The sequence below is a fragment of the Sapajus apella genome, unplaced genomic scaffold (genome assembly GCF_009761245.1).
Source record: "Sapajus apella isolate SASKATOON/1434 unplaced genomic scaffold, GSC_monkey_1.0 scaffold25, whole genome shotgun sequence".
NCBI classification, from domain to species: Eukaryota; Metazoa; Chordata; class Mammalia; order Primates; family Cebidae; genus Sapajus; species Sapajus apella.
In genome coordinates this window covers 13,171,191-13,193,366 of record NW_022436965.1, presented here as the reverse complement: position 1 = coordinate 13,193,366, position 22,176 = coordinate 13,171,191, and the positions used below count along the sequence as shown (strand labels likewise).

Here is a 22,176-nt window from a genome sequence, read left to right as displayed (position 1 = left end):
AACTTAATTCCTCTGGGGGCCTAGAATCCATATCAGTGTTAAATAAATTGGTCAGGTCTACGAGAACAGTTGGAAAACAACAGTACCATGCTACTTTGCATTGTAATAGGAAAAGGGTCAGCATGGATTTTCTAAAAGTTCACATTACATGGGCAAAAGGCAGGAGTCAAGATAGAAGGTAAAATTGATATATGGAAAGGGATTATGAGCAGCCAGTGTCTAGTTACTCTGAATCAAAACAACGTGTTCATGCAAAGAGTAGCTTGGACTGCTGAGGACTCCATTTAGAGTATGTAATTATATTTCTCCAAAGCATGATTTATATGTTAAGCAAAGGTTCTAAATGTTCCATGAATCAAGCTATCAAAAGCCAACTGTTGACCTTGTGTGTTATCCTTTAGAAAGAGCCAGAACATATGGTTGGTGTGGAAGCCCAGAATCTAGGACACTGGAAAAGAGGGATGGATACACTCATCACGGCTTGAAAGACAGACCTTGCAAGGTAACCTGAACAAAACTGTGCCTAACCAACTCTTTAAAGATATAGCTGTTACATTTAAGTCCCAAAGGAAAATACTTCATAAGCTCCTCCTGGTAACTATTTCAATTGATTCCAACTTTCAGAGCCAGTAATAAAGAATATGTTGCAGTCAGAGTCATCCAGCACCCTGACCCCAGGAGGAATGTATTATTGATTACTGCAGATGTGCCCACTTTCATAAATTCACGTATTCTTTCAGCAAACATTTGTTTTAATATCCACTCTGTGCTGGGCTCTATAATAGGGACTAGGAAACAAAAATAACAACCAAAAAAAGAAAACATGATTCCTGCTATTCCTGTAAGTTAGCTTACAACCTCATAAAGAAACAGATATAAAAAGAAACAATTAAGAAATGCATCTAGTTCAGCTAACAAGGCAAAAAAAGCACAAGTGCAGCCTGGACAACAAAGTGATACCCCACCTCTGTTCTCTTATAAGGACACATGCACATGAATGTTCATTGTAGCACTGTTTACAATAGCAAAGACTTGGAACCAATCCAAATGCCCATCCATGATAGACCGGACAGGGAAAATGTGGCACATATACACCATGGAATACTACGCAGCCATAAAAAACCATGAGTTCATGTCCTTTGTAGGGACATGGATAAACCTGGAAACCATCATTCTCAGCAAACTGACACAAGAACAGAAAATCAAACACCACATGTTCTCACTCATAGGCAGGTGTTGAACAATGAGAACACATGGACACAGGGAGGGGATCATCACACACTGGGGTCTGTAGGGGTGGACTAGGGGAGGGACAGCAGGGGGTAGGAAGTTGGGGAGGGATAACATGGGGAGAAATGCCAGATATAGGTGATGGGGATGGAGGCAGCAAACCACATTTCCATATATGTACCTATGCAACAATCCTGCATGTTCTTCACTTGTACCCCAGAACCTAAAATGCAATAAAATATATAATATATATATATATTTAAAAAATTTAAAAAAAACAATTATAGTACAATTAGTTAACATCTTAAAAAGAAAAGATGTATGACAGATACAGTTACTATTTTCGGCAAGCATCTAGGTGGTTTGGGGCCATATTAGTTACATTATTTACATGCAATAAAGACAAAGTGAGAGCCAGGGACAAGTGTCTTAATATTTCTGAGAAGCTCAGGGAAGAATCCTTAGAGGGGATGACATTTAACTTCTCAGAGGAGATGGCATGCAGGGCTGGGAGTATCTCATACAGAGGAGAGTGCATATCCGAAGGCATGGAGACATGAAAAAATATGGGGCATACAAGCAAATGCTAGTAAATAAGAGGCTTCTTGAGGAACTCAGCAAAATGAGACACCCAATAAATAGCACCTCCCACTAAGGAGATGACAAGTGATTCTACAGCCCTCTGCCCTGATTGCTCTTCTCCATCGGGAGGCATTGACAGCCCCGTCCACCTTGAGCCGATCTGTGTGCCACCTCCCCACACCGTGTTCTGCATTCTTCCCACACTGATCATCCCAGTAGGAGTGACAGCCTGCACTCCAGTTTTCCAGCCAGTGACCAGACCCAGGCCAAGCAGCACTGCCATATCGGCCTCCAGGGTAGACCCTGCCCCACAGCCAGCCAGGAGAAAAGACCCTCCAAGGTCCAAAGTTCCGAGCATGTTTCACTGCACAATTTTGTTCAAGTTACCTTACAAGGTCTGTCTTTTAAGCTGTCTGCCTTACTCCTAGATACTTATGATTTCTGCTGACTAGAAACATAGCATTTTGAGATATGGTCTGTCACAGTGGAAATAACACTGGATTAGAAGAAAGAAGATCTGGAGATCTCTGAGGGTCTACGGTCAGCCATGGTACTTCCATCAGGTTTCTTAATCTCTCTGGACCTCAGTTTCCACATCGTTAGGATTCGAGTAGGTGACTTCTGAGGTCCTTTCCAGCTGTTTCTCTGAATTATTGCTACTCAGGGGACATAATGGGTAGAAGCTGCTACCAAAACTACGATTCAGCCAGACTGTGTGTCATGGAAGATTATTCTAGAATATGAGCTGGCAAACTGCAGCCCGTGGGCTGCATCCAGCCTGCAGGCCATTTCTATATAGCCCACAAGCTAAAAATGGTTTCTACATTTTTAAAAGGATTATAAATAAAACAACATGTGACAGACTTTATGTAGCTCACAAAGTCGAGCATGTTTACTATCTGGCCCTTTACAGAAGAAAAATTGCTAACCCCTGTTCTTGAACACTCGGAAACTGATCAGATTGGAGGCCTTAGCTATTTGATACTCTGCCACAAAACATTGTTTACTAATTCTGCTTAGGCAGACTAAAGAAGCTTGTCACATTCTTCTCATTGAGAGGTGAGCCTGTATCTCTTCCTCTTAGCGCTGGGTAGGCTCCGAGACTGCTTTGCTCTATGGAATACTGGGAAGTGGTATTCAACCAGCTTGGAGGCTCAGGCCTTGAGAAATGGGCAGTTTCTCCACCCTGTCTCCTGGAATACTCTGTCTGAGAGCCTTGAGTTGCATTCCCAAAATGGAGATAGACATGTAATGTGAAGCCTTCTTGGATGCTTCCAGACCAGCTTGTCTGCCAGCTGAATACCTCAAAGGACCTCAGTCAGCACCACTGGTGGAACAGAAGAATTGTCCGGTTAAGTTCTGTACAAATTTCTGACCACAAAATGTTTGTTGGTTTGAGCCTTTAAGTTTTGGGTAGTTTGTTACACAGTAATGGATAACTGGGCAGGATCAGAGTGTGAGGCGCATGTGAAATAGATGCTAGGCACTCCTCTGTCTGTCGTGGGTGGAGTCCTAGTTCTGGATTTTACTGTCTCTACATAATTCATATTATCAAACAAGATTGGGAATGCATCTTCATCCTGGCTTAGTTCTTATCGCATGATTTTCCAGGATGTGCAAGGGATTGTGGAAAAAGCACCTAAATTCTTCCATGGCACCTCCTAGGAAATCTAGGCACAGCCGGAATCTGCTCACAGCCCACGCCCTAGTGCTATTCACCCCCCAAATATGAAGCTGCTTCTTCAAAAAGAACACTCCCAGAGATACTGTAGAGGCCAGGTTGATAGTGAGATACTTGAAGACAAGGGTTTGGTGGCATTCATCATATCCCTAGTACCTAGCATAGCACATAGCCAGTCACAAAGTAGTTCCTCACTACATGTTTATGATTGCAAATAAATAATGATAATTGCCATAAATTTACTTCACACCAGCATAGTACTAAATGTTTTGTATGGATTTTCTCATTTACTCTTCACAATAATCCCAACAGGTAGATGCCATTAGCCTTATGTTAGAAATAGCAAAACCGAAGTTCAGGGAATGAATCTGTACAAGGTAGCTGCTAGAGTAGGTATTGTTTGACCTGAGTGCTCTTAACCACTCCAGCTGTGAGTGCTCTCACAGGTGAGGTATCCATAGTCCCTGCCTTTGAAGGGCTTGGAATCTGGGGGAGTTAGAGTGTAACCACACACCTGGAAACATTTTGCAGAGCAGATTATGTAAATGTTTCAGCTCTGTCAGCAGAGTTCTGTAGGGATCTTTGAGAGCTATATTAGTTTACTATTGCTGCATAGCAAATAACTATAGATTCAATGGCTTAAAATAAATCCATTTATTAGCTCAGTTTTTTAGGTCCAAAGTCCAAGCACAGTAGGACTGGATTCTTTGTTCACGGTCACCAAGGCTAAAATCGGGGTGTTGGTCAGGCTACTTTCTTATCTGGAGCTTAAGGTCTTCTTCCTAGCTCATGTGATTGTGGCAGAATTCTGTTCTTTGTGGTTGGAGAGCCAAGGCCTCTGTTTCCTTGTCAGCTCCAGCTGGGGGCTGCTGTCAGCCCCTAGAAGTCACCCATATCCCTCATCCAATGGGTCCTCTATCTTCAAAGCCAGCAATGGAGAACATCCCTGGGGTCAAATCCCTCTCACACTTCAGAAAGAACCCACTCTCATTTAAGGGCTCACCTGGTTAGGTCAGCCTCAGCCAGGATATTCTCCTTAAGGTCAACTGATCTCACAGGTTTATTATATTTGCAAAATTCCTTCGTGGCAGCACGTAGATTAGCATTTGCCTGGATAATTGGGAGAAGGTGCGTGTGCCCCAGGAGGTGGGAATCTCGCAGTCCATCTTAGAACTCTGCCTACCAGGAAAGCACAGAGCAAGGGCTGACTGATAAATAGAAGCTGCTCCACGGGTCTGTCCTCTTGCAGAGACTTTATCTGCTTCTCTATTCAGAGGCCCCAGTGGAGAGGGATTCGTTCTGGAACCTTAAGGCAGATGATTATACGATGCTTCTTAATCTGTGAGTGGGGTTTGGAGAGGAGGGGTGGGAGGCCCATAAAACAATGACTCTGCATGTTAATGTGCTCGTACAAAGGTAGAGAGGCTGCAAATTGTGATACCCCATGCTGATTCCCCATCTTTCTCCTCTTAATAAGGTCTCTGTGGAGAGGATTTGCCCCAGAGGGTGCGAGCTGGGCAGGGTCTGGGTCTGTCTTTCCCCACAGCCCTGGGTTCTCTGCAGAATCGGCTGCGTTTGCATTTGGAGTTGATTACTGAATAATGAATTATCATTCCTTTTTCATATTCTAGCCCTTTTCAGAAGTGTGCTTCTACTTTTCTACTTATTGGGTCTCAAAAATGGAAAGAAAAAAAGATTCTTCTCTTAGAGGGGGCGGGAAACAGCATCTAAACAATCCCGTTTTGGTCCTGCAGTTGATAGTAATAATTGTTTTAATTAATTCAGTTTCTGATTTGGAGTAATTTAACTTCTTCCATGACTGGACAATAACATGTCTAATGAAGTGAGCTTCACTAGGTAATACCAGGCAAGGCCACTTGGTCAGATCAAACACGTTCTTGCCCTCTCCAAGGGCTGCTTCGTCCCTGCTGGGCAATGGTGAAGACATGAAGGGGCATCTGGAAATGGGGGTTCAATTCAAGGAGAATAGAGCCAGCCCTATGTCAGAGAACAGAGGCTTGCTCCAAAGCCCTCGTGGGGTCGTGCTGGAGAGCTGCCCTGCACATTACAAGTTGTGGGAGTTCTAAAATACAAGATTGGTTTTCCTGGGAAGGAGACTGCGTCCAGGCTGCCTCTCACATCCACTGTGAAAGGGGAGGTCAGTGCATTAGGGCAGGTGGCTGCAGATGAGAAAGGACAATGTCGCTGTGTTAGTCAGCTGTATTCAGCTCACTAACAAAGTAGGGAAACAACAGAAATGTATCTTCTCACCATTCTGAAGGCTGGAAGTCTAAGATCAAGGTGCCAGACGTGTTGGTGTCTGGTGAGGTCTCTCCCTGGCTTGCAGAGGGCTGCCCTCTTCCTGCATCCTCACAGGTTGGCCCACGGTCTATGTGTTGTTTATTATTTCTGAATCTCTTCTTTTTGTAAGGACCCCAGCCGTATTGGATTGGGGCCCATCCATATCACTTCATTTTACCATAATCACCTCTTTACAGCCCCTGCCTCCAAATACAGTAACACTCTGTGGCAGAGGGTTCGGACTTCATGTGTGACTTTTTTGGGGGGCAGGCAGGGGGACACAGTTCAGCCCCTAGCAGTCATCCCCACAGGCACTGGAATGGGGAAACCTAGAGTTCTTGGATGGCAATGCAAGCAGAAACAGCCTGGAGGTGGCTTCATTAAAATTGACCCCTGGCCCAGTGTCAGGCCTTAAGTTACCACATTCCAAAGTGCCTGGGGGGAGAAACTTGGCAGCTGCGGACTCTGTGCTGTGGCAGCCTAAGCAGACCCTCGTCACCAGCTAATGACAAGTAGGAAAGGAGAGTGGAGCCTCTGCTGCTCGGATTTTAGTGTGTTTGTGGAAGGGTGTGTCTGTGTGTGTGAGTACATGTGTGAACAAGTGAGCATGCGTGTAGGAGAGTGTAAGGAAGAGAGTGTGTTGCATGTGCATAAGAGTGTGTGTGAAAGTCACTGTGTACATGAGTGTTGTGTGAGTGAGTGAATATAGGTGTTGTGTGAATGCGTGTGAATGTTGTGTGTGCTATGTGAGTGAGTGTGTTGTATGAATGTGTGAATGTGTATGTGCTATTCGAGTGAATGAGTGTGAGTGTTGTGTGTGGTATGTGAGTGAATAAGTGTGTGTGCATTGTGTCTACTATGTGAGTGTGAATATTGTGTGTGAATGTGTGTGTTGTATGAGCATGTGTGCTATGTGAGTTTGTGAGTGAATGAGTGTGTGTATCGTGTGAATGAATATGTGTGTGAGTGTTGTGAGTGAACGTGTGTGTTGTGCGAGTGTTGCATGAGTGAGTTTGTGTAAGTGTGTGAATGCGTGCTGTGTATGTGTGTGTTGTGTGGTTCACTGTGTGTGTGTGTGTTGCTAGAAGGAATCATGACAGTGACCAGGTTGCCTGAGTCACCTTTCCACCTTGACCACAGATTACTGGGGAGAGCAGGAGGCAGGGCGAGGCATCTGCAATTAGAAGAACCCAGGTATTCGTGTGAGAGAGAAACAGAAAAAAAAAAGCCTTCAGTCCCAGAGAGGGAAAGAAATGCACAAATCAGATGCTAATATTCAGGTAGAAGCTGCAGGAATTTGATATCGCAGGCAGTTTGCAAAATCATTTCTTTATTTTAGATAAACATTTGCTCAGACTCTACTGCTCACAGACCATAGGTTCTTCTGAATCCCTCTCACTGGAGGGCCATTACCAGGTTTTTCAAACATTAATGAGTACTTTCTAGATCTCTTGCTTCTCTCAAATGTATTCATCTCAAGTGTATCCCTCTTTTCCCTTGTCCTGAAATTTTATAAAATTCCCCAGGAGAAGGAATGGCTTTTACTCAACACATAATTCTTTTTTTTTTTTTTTTGAGACGGAGTTTCGCTCTTGTTACCCAGGCTGGAGTGCAATGGCGCGATCTCGGCTCACCGCAACCTCTGCCTCCTGGGTTCAGGCAATTCTCCTGCCTCAGCCTCCTAAGTAGCTGGGATTACAGGCACGTGCCACCATGCCCAGCTAATTTTTTGTAGTTTTAGTAGAGACGGGGTTTCACCGTGTTGACCAGGATGGTCTCGATCTCTTGACCTCGTGATCCACCCACCTCGGCCTCCCAAAGTGCTGGGATTACAGGCTTGAGCCACCGCGCCCGGCCCACATAATTCTTTAGATTCCTCCTCCAGGTGGGCTTGGGTTTTCACCTTGGCACTCATCACTGGGTAACATAGCATGTTTCTAGCATTCACCTTGTTTACTCTCTGGCTCCTCTACCACCATGCATGCTCCATAAGGACAGATAATTATCCCCCACAGTGTTTCACTGGTATATCTCTAGGGCCTTAAATACTGCCTGACACAGAATAGATGATTTAGAAATATTTGTTCAGTGAATGAGTGCATTTCATGAAAATCTAATGTGCTCTAGATATTCTGCTAAGGGCTACAGAGAAGAAAATAAATGAGATCTAGACACTTTCTTCAATTCCCTGGTGGGTAGTAGGATCAGACCTGCATGCAAATTATGAGAGTCCAGGTGATAAAGGGCCCACAGAGGTCTATGAGGTCTATGGAGAGTGATGTGGGAAGGGGAGGGGTGTGCTTTGCATTGAGCCAAGTAGAGAGGAACTTAGGGAAGATGTCACAGTAAGCTGGTACTTTCAGGACAAGTTGAGCTTTCCTGGCAAACAGCACTTGCAGGTGCAGGAGTGAAGGAAGGGGCAGTCCAGGTAAGGGCATGGGTGTGTGAAGGTGCAGATGTGGAAACAGCATGGCATCAGCAAGAAGCTGAGCAATCTAGTGTGCAGGACTTTTAGTGTATAGATCAAAAAGGAGAAGAGAGGAGACCAGAATATCAGGGGTGTGTGCCAGCTAGGGATTGGGAATTTTGTCTCATAGGAGCATTGGAAGATTTGTTCTTAATATTTCAAGCCTATTAGTAACATGATCAAATTGGCAATTGTGGTAGAATAAAGGAGAGATGGGAAGGGAAGAGACTAGAGGCTGAAATGAGTTCGGAAAGCCCTGCAATTGGCTTGGAAGGGCAGGGAGGGGAGAAGTGGGCATGAAGCCAACACTGAAAAAGCAGAAGTGACTGATCCAGTGACTAAAAAAGGCAACGGAGAGAAGAAGCCAGTGGGGGTCAGGAGGAATCGGCACCTCCAGCTTGGGCAACTGGGCTAACAGTGGCACCATCCATTCACATTCAGAATAGACAAAAATGGGAGGTGTAACAGGATGTAATTCCAAGGAAATGTGAACCATGTGGGCCTTTAAGAAGTAGTTCCTGTCCTTGGAGTCTGCAGAAGCCTTGGGATTGTCATCATCCTCAAAATGAACCAGCAAGAATATCATTTTCTACCTCAGTCATCCTTTCCTGCCTCTCAGTCCACCTTCCTCTGTGCACACCAAACTGCTCCTTCTGCGCTGCCTTTTCAAGCTGTGCTTGTTTTCCTGTGGATCATGTGTACCCTTACTATAAAGCTTGCATTATCTCCACATTTTGTTGCCTCAAAACTGAACACAAGCCTAGCCAAGGCACCAAGGAGATACCGCTAGTTGTCTATTGACTTGAACTGCACAGAGTAAAAGACTCAAAGGAGAGAAAGCCTTTTTGTAGTTTTTGTATATTTTTAGAACTTTCTTAGCTTGATAGCTGTTGGGAAGTTTAGAAACACCAAACAAAAAACAAACAAAAAAACCAGAAATAAATAAAAGCAGGGCTTCTTCTGCTTGGAAGAGACCTTGCCCCTCTCTTTTTTTTGGCATACTTAGCTGTCATTATTAGAACCCTGCTTTTCAGGAAAATGGTAGTACCCAGAGGTTTAAAAATTATTGGGAAGGTGGGGAGATGAGATGAGGTGGGGAGATCACTCTTCTGTGTCAGACAGGGGCTCTGGGAAAGCACAAGTAACAATGAGACCTTGAGATCAGGGGACAGGGTTGGGCAGCTTCTTTGAAGAGTGGGCAGGCAAGCTCAGCCCTGGCAACACCTGGGCACATGACTCTTTCCTAAGTCATAGGAAGCTCCCACTGAGAGAGAGACTGTCTTCTCAGATGGTCCATTACTGCAGGATTACAACTGTAAGAATTAGCCAGACCCCTTATGAGAGGGACCAGATTGAAGACAATATGCTGCTTAGTTTCCCTAGTTCTCTTCCGTTGCAAACAAGGCTCTAAAAATGCTCTGCAGAACTAAGTCATGAATCATGCAGGAGAGGGCAGGAAAGTCCAGGATGAAGGAGAAGCTGCTGTCAATTAGTACATGAGAAGTTGCTACCAAAGGAAAAAACACCACAGAATGGGGACTCAATAAAAGGTCCTGTAGCAGGAGCATGGATGTGTACAGAGAGATGAGGGAAAGAAGTCTAAGGACTGAAAACATTAGGGAAGGAGCAATAAAGGTTGCCAGAACATTGTCCTGTGAATTGTGAAGTAGTCCTAACAAAGGTCCGGGAACATGGTGGATTCACGTACCTGGGTGGGCACATGGAGAGTTATTTGCAGACATAGATCGAGCTAGTTTCCAGCGTCACCACCCCCCACCGCCCTCCCTTCTGGCACTGAGGTCATTGGCATCCCAGAGATAAGCAGTGGTCTTAGTCTTCTGACTTGGTGTCACAAAGGCAAAACTCTAGAGGCCTCATGCAGGCTATGTAAGTGAGTGAACCCAACTAGGTACAGGAAAAATCATCCACCTGAATCTCACTACTGATAGAAACATGGATACAGACAAATATGTCTTGACCATCGGGGAATCTGCAGGGTGAGGGAATGATAAAAGGCACTGACAATCAACCATAGTGTCAGAAGACAATGGGGTGTGGTGGGCGAGGTGATAAACAAGGCTGTTCGTGCCAGGGTAATCGTAGGATCACTCTCCTACAACACATCATCAGCATTGGAGGCTGCATGTCCAGTGCCTGTTACATCTGATTTTCGACAGAAGCTACACTAATTTTTATATGATGGCTGCCAACTTACAAACATTCAGATTTTTAAATGATACAATTGATATACTTAGGCACGTTGCATTCAGCCTGCAAATAGTCAACTTAAAATCCCTGCTCCGGTCCAATCTTCTCATTTTGTATATGGGGAAACAGGCCCATAGAGATATCTTGCCCTCTGTTACATTGTGAATTGGGGCAAGACCTAGAGCCCTGATCTCCCCAAACCCAGGCCTCCTGCATCTCCTACTGTTCCAGGTTGTTTCTCTGGGTTCCTCAGCCTTACTTCCCACTCTCAGAATCTGTTTTGGCCTCATATGCTGCCCCCTGGCCGTCAATAACATCACTGTGTTACCCCACTCAGCATTTTGTACACCACACATGTTTTTCACCTGCCCCCCAAAAATCAACAAAAAACTTATTTAATCCTTCAGGACCTGTAGTGGGTTGAGTTATTCACATTCCCATAAACATGTTCACATCCTAATCGCAGGACCTGTGAACGCTATTTTTTTTTTTTTAAAGTCATTGCAGATGTAAGTAAGTTAAAGATGTCGAGATGAGGACATCATTCTGATTTAAATGAGTGGGTCCTAAACGAGTGGTGTCCTTACAAGAGGAAGGCAGAGGAAGGGCACACAGACAGAAGAGGAGGAAGTAATGTGACCCTGGACACAGAGATTGCAGTGATGTGAGCATAAGTCAAGTCAGCAGCCACCAAATGTGGAATAGGAAAATAATGGATTTTCCCTTAGGGCCTCCAGAGGAGGCACAAACCTGCCAACATGTTGATTTCGACTTCTGGCCTCCAAAACTGTGTAAGAACTAACTGTGGAGTTTTAAGCCACCAGGTTTGTTGTGATTTGTTACGGAAGCCACAGGAAACTAATACAGAACCCTTTCTTCTGCTAAGGGATAGAAATTTCCTGTGTGAGTAGTAACAGTGGTAACTACCAGGCATTTAATCTATACCAGGTCCTTATGTTTTCTACAATCCTCATACCATTTGTTAAAAATAAATGTTATCTCCGTCCTCACCCCTCTGTCCACCTGTTACAAAAACAGGGAAACAGATACCTAGAAGCCACATAGCTCGTAAGCAGTAGAGTCAAGATTTGAACCCCGGATTCTTTATTCTCATTACATTACCCATAGGGAACTCCCTCAAGTAGGCTTATATAACATAACAGTGAACTTACAAAGCTCCAAGAGTGGCTGTTGTGGTAGAAGTTTCCATTCTAACAGGTCAATGTAGACATTTTTGTTTGACAATGATTGTATTTCTAAGATGTAATATGTTAAACTAAATTATGCCAATTAATATTAACAGAAAGAGACAGTCATGGTTGGTGCACAGCTCTGTGTCTGGGGTTTGTGGCTGAGGCAGTGCTCTGCTAATGCACATGACTTTCAGGTGCAGGCCTTGCTGGGCTGTGTCCTAAGGTGAATCAACGTGAAAAAAAGCCCTGACTGCTCATGCACTGATATCTTTATCTTTTCAGATGCCTGGGAACCACCACCATCACATCTGGAAAAAAGTGACTTCACACTACAGCAGAGGAAAACCATGGGTTGGCCAAAAACGGAACAGAATTTATAAGGGAAAAGGAAGGTTCTGGAGTAATATGGTAAGTAGTTTCTAACCCAGAAAAATAAGACTTAAGCATGGATTTTAAATGTTAAGCTTGAGTAGGTAGATAATTAAAGTTAATCTCTTTAAGCCTCAATTTGCAAATCTGTAAAATGTAAGAACAGAAATAATGTGTACATATTATATGGAACAGTTTCGGGCACATATCTGGTTCTCAGTGAATAGTGCATATTAAATTATTGATGCCGTTGCTATTGTCTTGGGCTTATTCTCTGCCTTATTATACAAAATTTTGACTAAAATATTCTGTAAGAGAATATCACCAAAACCATCCCATCACCAATTTAATTTTTCTTTTTATAGTTATATAAAGAATTGCAGTCCCACACCAGAAATAAGCACCCTTTCAAGTTATCCTTTAAAATAACTTGTTGCAAGCATATATAAATTCACTCCACGTATAATATTTTTTCAATTGACTTAGAGTCTGTGAAATGAGACTTGTTAGAGGAAAAAAAATCTATAAAGGCTGCACTCATTCATCCCCCAGATATTTATGGAGGAACATCTCCAGAATCAATGCAAAGTGCATAATTGCCTTAAGAGCTATGGGTAAAATGCCATGGGATTATAAATGGAAAAACACAGAGAAGTTGGTTAATTAAAAAAATTAAGTGTAAATTCAGAAGGGAGAGAATCACCTCAATACATGAGGTTGGGGAGGGAACAAGACAAATAACAGCCGGAAAAGCACAACACACAGGGAGGCTCTGTGAAGGCAGCTGACTTCTGGTTGGATCCTATAGGAGAGGTCATGTTTCAGTGTGCTGAACAAGAGCTTTCTAATCAAAACAGATAGAGACAACAAAATTCTAGATGTCTGGGGGAAGCAGCAAAGGAGTCTGCTTAATGGGGTAAAGGGTAAATAAAAGTGAGTGTTTGATTTGATATTGGAAAGGTAAGTAGGAGAGGCTTCAAATATAACCTGAGCGTTGTGACCCTTAGTTGTTAGATTATGGGTGTCCTTAACAACCTAAGTCAATGAGAGATGTGGTCAGAAATGGGCATTTTGCAATTTAAGTGTGTAGTCTATGTTGGTGGGAATGGAGGCAGAGAGGATGGCTAGGGGACCATTTTAACAACCCAGGTGAGAAGAGGATGAACGTTTAAGTTGGGCCGATAAGAAGGGAGTGAAAGAAAGGGAGTTAGCTGAGAGACCACCAAATGATTAGATGTGCCAGGCCAAGGGGGAGAAAGTCAAGGATGACTCAAAAGTTTTAAGTCTAAATGTCTGAGAAAATCTTCCCATGGCAACCTGAAAAAAGAGCATAGAACAAAGGCAAACTTTTCGGGAATAACTGATATGCTTAGTTTGGGATGCGTGAAGATGCTTATCATGGAAATTAAAAAAAAGTTGAATGTAGAGAAAGTTTGGCCCTGAAGATTGAGAAGGATAAAGCTCTACATAAGATAATAGTAAATAGCCTTGAGTAAGCTTGAGATTACTAAGGAAGAACATAAAGTAAAAGAAAAGAAGGAGACATAGACAGATTCTTGAGGGCAGCATCTAATTTCATGTGGGTAGAAGTAAAATGTCATGCTGAGAAAGGAAGAACATAAAATCATTCCAAGGGCTATGTATTAGTCAAGGTTCTCCAGTGAAACAGAACCAATAGAAAAAGAAAGAAAATGAAAGAGAGAGAGAAAGAAAGAAAGACAAAAAAGAAAGGAGAGAGAAGAAGGGAGGGAGGGAGAGAAGGATAAAGGAGAAAGGTAGGAAGGAGAGAAGAAAGGGGGAAAAGGAGGAAGGAAGACAGGAAGAAAGGGAAGAAAAGAAAGGAGAAAAGAAGGAAGGGGAGAAGGAAGGAAGGGAAGGAGGAAGGAAAAGATAAGAAAGGGGGGAAGGAAGGAAGGAAGTTAGTTATTAGGGGAAATAACATACAGGATTATGAGGCCGAGAAGTCTCACACAGCCCATCTGCAAGCTGGAGACCCAGGGAAGCCACTAGGATGGCTCAGTCCAAGTCCAAAGGCCTGAGAACCAGGAGAGAAGACAGTGTAACTTCAGTCTGAGGCTGAAAGCATGAGAACTGGGGGCACTGCTCATATAAATCGCAGAGTCCAAAGACCATAGAACCTGGAGTTCTGGTGTCCAAAGACAGGAGAAGAAGGGTGTCTTAGTTCCAGAAGCGAAAGAGATCATTCATCTTCCTCTCCCTTTCTGTTCTATCTGGGTCCTCAGCTCATTGGATGGTACCTACCAAGCTGGGTAAGAGTGGATCTTTCTTACTCAGTTCATTGATTCAAATGCCAGTCTCTTCCAGAAACACCCTCACAGACAAACTCAGAAATAATGCTTTAACAGCATTTATGATGTTTCAGATACAGGATATGACTTGCTGTTAATTAGTTGCTCCTAGATGGCAACTTCCAGCCTATAGCAAATCTATATGCTCAGTGTTGTTGTCTTAATAAAACACATTAACAGAGTAACATTAACATGGCTGCCAGAAGATGCAATGCCTTGATGAAGTCCTCAGAAGATTTTATGGAGTGAAGCAATCAGATAAAGAGAAGTAGTGCCTTTGCCCTTAAAAAAATTTCAGTGGAATGTTTACATTAATTTCATGTTTAAAAATTATTAAAAATGGAACTACATGCACAAAATATAATCTCATTTATGAAAATGACTGCCTAAAATCCTATTTCAGAAGCATTTTTCAATACATGGAAGTTGTTTGTGAGCATCTGAGTCACATTAGGATATTCTTGTTAAAATTACCATAGTCTGTAGAGAAAATTAACTTTCTGAAATATTACATAGGTACAAAAATTACAGGCTTTTTTAAAGTGAACATTCAATTTTCTAAAATATATTGTTGGGTTTTCCTAAAACTGTATTGTGTATTTAAATAAAATGTGCATTATACATATAATATATATAAATTTAAACTACACATTTTATTTAAGACATGGTATAATAATTGTATATTACATATCTGACATATCAATTTCCTTACATATGCATCTTTCTCTCTGGCTCTTTGAAATGAAAACGTTCAATAGTGTTTTATTAACATGTCTCTAAGAAGAGAGAGGCAGAGGCAACTGTCTTCCCTGACAATCAGCTACCCTCACAGTATCTTTTCATCATGAAATTGCATTTAGGAAAAGAAGAAGCCATTGGGGTAGGTGAGTGAATGTTACAAGAAACCAAGTGAGGAGGCAAAATAAAGTCAGAACCCAATTATCATTTTGAGGAGCAAGTATAAGGCCAGCTTCAATTTTTGTTAATAATCAAGTATTATTTAAACCTCATGCATTATTCTGGATATATAGATGTGGCTTGGAATTCTCCCTTTCCTTATGCCTCACCAAAGAATCGAAAATATATGTCAGCTTCCCCAAACCACAGTGGGGTTGGCAAAGAGGCAGCAATCCTGCAGAAGGACCCCAAGAGAGTCAGGTTGACAGTGAGTCATTGTGCCATCTGCATTTGAATGGTCCTCTCTGCAGACTTCCATATTGTAGAACTATTAACAGTCAACAGCCTATGTAAAAGGTACTTACTGTGCCTTTAAAACTTTTTAAACTGCTAAGAACCACTTACACATTTGGGAAGAATTCCATTTGCAGAGACCAAGCTATTACATTAGCTGAGTGAACAATGCATTTTAAGGATTAGATGTTAATGAGACCAGGTAAAATTTGGTCATTTGAGTAGCTGACCAGGCTTGTGAATGCTGGGACTCTGTACAAAAGGAAATTCCTAACTGGGTCATTGATTTGCATAATTGAAGTAATTACCTTGGTCCTCTGCTTCACTCTTGTCTAGAAAACTCACCAGACCAGGAGGAGTGTCTGTTTGTCAATCAGAATGATGACTCACCTTCACCCTTCCTGTGCCCTGGCAGCACTCCCTGGTTATCTGGCTACCTACATGGTAGTAAGAGTGTGCCCGGTATGTTTGATCATTGAGGACTTTTCTCTTAGGTTCAGTTGAGGGAAAGATAGCATCAGACTCATTATTTTTCACAGTCTGGATTTCTTGAATTTAGCTCAGAGAGAGTATGATGAGAAGGCCAAGAAAGTGGATGAGGCAGAAGTTAGGAGAACAGGTATCTGATCTCAGCCTTGTGGTTAACTACTTGCATAACTCTGATCAATCATGTCATCTCTCCAGCCCTCAGAACACCCCCAGTTAGAATGACAAAGGAACCAGGGTCATTCTAGAGAAAGGGGTCTGGGTCAGGTTAGGCAAAATCACTTCCTCACTGTCACCTAGGTACACTATGAGCTCACTAGCCCCAAAACATGCATATAATTACTTCGATGTTCCATGTTATTTGTGCCCTAGGCCTTTCCCTTCTGGGTGGGAAGAAATATTAAAATCATGAGTTCCAGGCAAAAAGCAAATATAAACTTCCCTATGGCTGTGTGGCCCTTGGTGGCTGGATTGGGGAACTAATCAAGAGGGATGCTTTTGTACAGGTTACTTTGGGGCAACCAGACTTTAAACCAAACTTTGCAACACTAAATAAATAGGAGACCCCAAGAAATTTCAAGGAAGAGTAGAAAACTCTGCAGAGGAAAATGAATATGGCCCAAAGTTCTCAATCTGCTATAATTTCTAACTTTTTTTTTTAAGTCTCAAGACAAAGAAAGTGATGCATAGCAACTGTCAAAAAAAAAAAAAAAAAAAACACACCCTCCATTTTCTTCTCCATTTCTTCTTTCTGAGCATAGGCGGCGGTTCAAATTACTAATTTTAGAGTAGGCTGATGAGGAAAATAATGTAAGTTAACTCAATTAACTAGATGTTATAACATAGTGCAAATGTGACCATGGACACAGTGGAGAAAGAGTGATCACCATGGAGATGCTAGCATCCTCAGGTTCCAGAAATTTGTTGTAAAATTGTTATCAGCATGTACAATGCATAAAAAGATTTAAGGAGAGATTAAGTCAGTGGACATAAGGGCTAAGTGTACTGATGTGTAGTTAGAACAATGACATGTATGTTGTCAAAACCATGTATGTTCAAGTAATGATATGGCCTTTATACCCTAGCACGTTATTACCAGTGAAGAATAAATCACACAGGTTCCAAGAAAGGAAAACAAGGAGAACATACCAGGCAGGCTTGGGCTTAAGCATTTTTCTCTGATAATTACTATGTTATTTAACTTTTAAGTTTCAATTTCTTTATCTCTATAAAATGGGAATTCAGTATAATGTCTACCTCATAAGTTGTGAGGATTTAATGAAATAATGCATGGAAAGCACTTAGCTTTAGTAAACTTTAGTAAGAGCTCAATTACTCATAGCTTTCATTAGTATTACCATTCTGTTTTCATGGAAATACGTATCAAGAAATCAAGTCAAGCTATGGGCAGTGCGATTGGTTTAGGCAAACTTATACTTCTTAACCCAGAGTCATGAACACATAAGTGGAACATAGATGTTGGTAAATGTTGTTCTGTGGGTTGGTAATAACTTTAGTAGAATCCATAGCTCTTTTGTGCAAAGCACAATAATTTAGTGTGTTTGAGCAGCCTACAGCACATTTTGGCAAATTAGTATCCATTTTGGCCTATTACATTGCTAAATGTTCTAATGAAAGTGTGTTGGTTGTTAGTCCTATGCGTTGGGTGAGTCTCTTTTGAGACAGAGAGCTTTGTTTAGTGTACAGCCAGAATTAGTTTTCTCCAACATCTTCCATATGAATGCAAATGCTTTCCAAGGAGAAGAGAACAGGATAAATACCTCAACACAATCTACTGGAGCTGCTAGAAAGGCAATTCAGTGTCCAAACTGTGTACATGGAGTTCTGAAAAGAAGAAAAAAGGGAGGTTCCTCTCCTGTTTTCCTTCTAGTAAGATGGAAGGAATGGCGAATTCTCTTCTCAGGGACAGTGTTGTGACACCAAAATGTTGTTCAGCCAACACTGTGAGCAGAGGTCTTGGAGGGGAGACCATAATACTCAAGTATTTCATAAAAAGGAGGCTTATGACAAGTTAAAGAACATTTTGCAGATTCTAAATGCATTTAGACTATTATTACTTATTTCAGAGATCAGAATTCATTAAAGTTAAATGAGTAGTTAACGGGCTACTTTGTGGCTTATCCTTGTATCATCATTAAATTTGAGTGGGTACGTGCATTCCCTTAAGTAAGCTGGAAGGCAAGATGGTTTCAGTTGTTTTTGTATTTATTGTTGTTTCATTAGTAGCTGATAAATTATTCCTAATGAATTATCAAAGGCACTAATTACATCTAGGCTCCTCTTTTCCACTAACTAGAACAAGTGTAGAAGATTTCACATTTTCTAGAAAGCTTGTTTCATTTTTGTTTTTTAAATCATTTCTTCTGTCCTAACTTTACCTCTCCTATCTCCAATGGAGGTTAGATGAGAATGGAGCTGGTGAATGAGCAGAAGAGAAGGTTGGAAGAGTACAGTGGTGATGACAGCCCTCTGCTCCTCTTTCTCCAGCAGAAAAAGCCCCAGTAAGTAAATCAAATCAACACCACACCTCCTGTTCCTTTGTCCTTTCATATACAGCTGTTTAAATTAGCTTTAAGTTCCCTGAGGGTAGGAATAGGTTTATTTTCAAACTGTGTTCAGGATCTAGCACCTTGCTTAATCAATGTTAAATAGTAACAGTGAATTTTAATTGGCCTACTTTCAGAGCATCAGATTAAATTATTGTGCTAATTAATTGGTTGATCTCATATTTCACTTATATTGTCAGGTTATTATTTTTTCCTTTAGGGCTCAAGATGCCACTGACAGTTCAAATACTTCTTCATTAATTACCACATCTTAGATCTCACATAATTTTATTATAATTATTTTGATATCATATTTATTGAGCACCAGCTTGTATTCAGAGCAGTTACGAACAGAGGATTGGTTGTAGTTCCTTCCACTATATGCACATCAGTTCATTGCTTAAAATCCGATGGAAGGTGTACTTGGCTTGGCAGAGCAGAGACTTCAATTAGGTTTAATTGGTCAGACATTAAACTAGTTTCATGTAAGTGATCAATAGACATTTTACAACATTGGATCAAGTTTCTTTTTCACCAGCCAAATGTTTCCTGTTAATTGACTCATCTTGTCTTCCCTAGATAGCTGTGATGTATAACTAAACCAATCCCTACATTTTAAGGGGAAACTAGGCAAACTGGTAGTTTTCAAGAGAAAAGGAAACAAGAGAGAGAATAATTTAAAAATCAGCACAGGTCAAAAGGTTAAAGCAACTGTTAGTGTTTAACTTGGAAAAAAAATGTAGTTAGGCATAGAAGCTCCATTTAACATCTAAAGAGCTTACATAAATAGGAAATGGGTTTATTTCATGTAAGTGGAGAGAACATTTTACACAATATATGAGAAAACTAAACTCTTAATACATACTTTGGGGACCTTTATAAAGTAGATAGTTCTTGTCACTAAAAGAGGCATTAAAATGCCGGATTTTTAAAAATGTAACAAATAATTAGGAATGCCCTACTCTGCAATACTTTTTTTAAATAAGTCTTGCAGAGTAGAAATAAACTAAATCAGACAAAGCAATGGCTGCCAAGGAGCTAAGATTTTAGTGTGTGTTTTGGGGTGGGGGGTTTGTGTGTGTGTGTGTGTGTGTGTGTGTGTGGTGGTTGGGGGCAGCAACGGAATCAGTGAAGCAATTATGCCCCAGATAGTAATGAGTGCTGCCCTGGGATGGCAGGCATGTGAGGTCAGAGAGGTGGGTGGAGACCTAAGCATGTCAGGGGCTTATGGGGAGGGTGGAAAGTTAAAATTTTAATCTAAATGCAGCCTTAGAACCTTCGGAGGGTTTTAAGAAGAGAAGACATTTTCTGATTTGCATTTTTAAAAGTTCACTCTGTCAGCTGTGTAGAAAATGGATTTTGAAGGAGGAAAAGAATGGAAGCAGAGAGACCAGCTAGGAGACCTTTAGACTTAGTCAGAAAACAGATGTGGACAGATAGATTTGGGAAATGTTCTTTAAGTAAAGTCGCTGCTAGATAAGGAGAGGTGGGCCAGGCACGGTGGCTCACGCCTGTAATCCCAGCACTTTGGGAGGCGCAGGCATGAGGATCACGAGGTCAGGAAATCAAGACCATCCTGGCTAACACGGTGAAACCCTGTCTCTACTAAAAATACAAAAAATTAGCTGGGTGTGATGGCATGCGCCTGTAGCTCTGGCTACTCAGAAGGCTGAGAAAGGAGAATTGCTTGAATGTGGTAGGTGGAGGTGGCAGTGAGCTGAGATCGTGCCACTACACTCCAGCCTAGGAGACAGAGCGAGACTCCATCTAATTTTTGTTTAAAAAGTGAGAGATGAAGGAATAGGTGGAAAGTGGTAAGCACCTTAGGGGATGCTTGAAACAAATTTTTGCTTTAAATAGGAGGTTGGAGATAATGGTCTCTGAAGACTCTTTCTATTCTGAAGCTGTATAATTTTTTGGTAAACTTTGGGGGTGGCAACTTTATATCCTACATCAAATTTCTGCTAATACTGGAAGCACATATGTGAACATCAACACTGATTATGGGACTGAAAGAGATTACCGCTTCTGCAAAGGCAGAGATGTTCTACTGTTTTCTTCACTACTATACTCCTAGTGCCTTGTATCGTAGGCAGATAATCAGAATCCAATAATTATGTGATGAATGCATGAATACAAGGTGAAAAAAACTACATATGTACACTTTTTCTACCTGTAGTTGATATTCAAACCGATTTATCCCCGCTCAGTCCACCTTGCTCTTGTTGTAATGTAAGAGTTGTACTTGGTGACAGCACAAAGAATTAAGTGACTTACATATGCAGGTTTCAAAGCGTAGCAGTTGAAATGGGTTAGAATGCTCCTCTTTCTCAAACTCACAAGTCTTGAAGTTGTCTTTTTTGACGCAACTATGCCAAGTCTTCCAAATTAAGAAAAACAAAAATAAGGATATATACTATGCTAATGTTAAGTAAAACCATTTGAATATACTTGTGCTTTAAGGATGCATGTGATCTGTGGACCCTAAGGAAGGTTTTTGCCAAATTGTACTGTTAATCATAGGGCCTTGCTCTGAGTAGTCCCTTAGTAAATGCTGTGGATCCATGACATCTAAGTTCATTGAGGATGAGGAAAACATAGGAAATGTGGTTGGTTGTACAGTTGAAATCCCTGGAGAGATTTTCAGTACTTCTCTGGAGTCCCCTGTTAGGATTTTCATAGGAATTGGTCTGTCATGTCAAAGTCTTTATTTACTTGCCTTTAAGTTATTCTAGATAAAGTGCTTCCTGGTTTTAATAGCTTCTGTTAAATGCATAACTACTCTGTAGCCCCCAAAGACCCAGCAGAGGCCTTTCTACAGGTTTTCTGTTCTTCCTCTTCTCTCTTCCTGTCACCCACCAGATGGCCCCCTTTGTTTCGCCAAATCCACAGAGTTTATTCACCCCTCTTGTACTATAAGGCAGAGGGAAAAATAATGACAAACACACAGTAAACTTTGTTATCAACAAACAGAAGTCGTTGCCAAGGAAACAGAACAAGAGCATCCCTGCATCCAGCCATCACAGTGTGAAGTGAGTTTCAGATGAGGAGATGCCTTGAGGGGCAAGGAGACCCTTCAGGAAAAGGCTAACCTGATAAAGGAACCAATGAGTTGCCATTCCAACTGATGTCTTTTTTCCCTTTCTCAATAAAGAGAAGAGCTTGCAAGAGCCCTTAAAGACAGGCAGGCTGGGTAAACTAGTTGGGATTTCAAAGAGTCCTGTTCAATTAATCTCACTACAGATAGATCAGAACGGTTGTACTTCTGGGCACAACCAGAGGTGAGACTTTTGGGTGAAAAGACACAAGGAGAGGGGACAGGTCATTAAATCCTTCTGAACTGCTGTGTACGCTATAAATAGGAGTGAGTTCCTTTATTTATACAATGTCTTTTGTCCAGGAACCTGCACGCACAGCACAGACATCACCTCCCTAGGCTTCCAAACACCCCTGTGAGTTGAGGATCAAGGACAGGGATTATTTTACAGATGGGAAAACTGGCACTTAGAAGCAGCATATGTGCCAAGGCCCTTCAGAAGGCAGCAGCACAGCCAGAAACAGGATGCGGGTAAAAATACCAACAATAAATTTT

At 41.7% G+C, this 22,176-nt stretch overlaps 1 long non-coding RNA gene across 1 annotated transcript; it reads left to right on the top strand.

The window, feature by feature from the left end:
* Positions 1-6,239: 6,239 nt before the first annotated feature.
* Positions 6,240-21,767, top strand: LOC116559982. The gene is made up of 4 exons (XR_004272716.1): positions 6,240-6,306; positions 11,857-12,070; positions 18,437-18,539; positions 21,477-21,767. It is a non-coding gene; the product is annotated as an uncharacterized LOC116559982 (long non-coding RNA).
* The last annotated feature ends 409 nt before the right edge of the window (positions 21,768-22,176 follow it).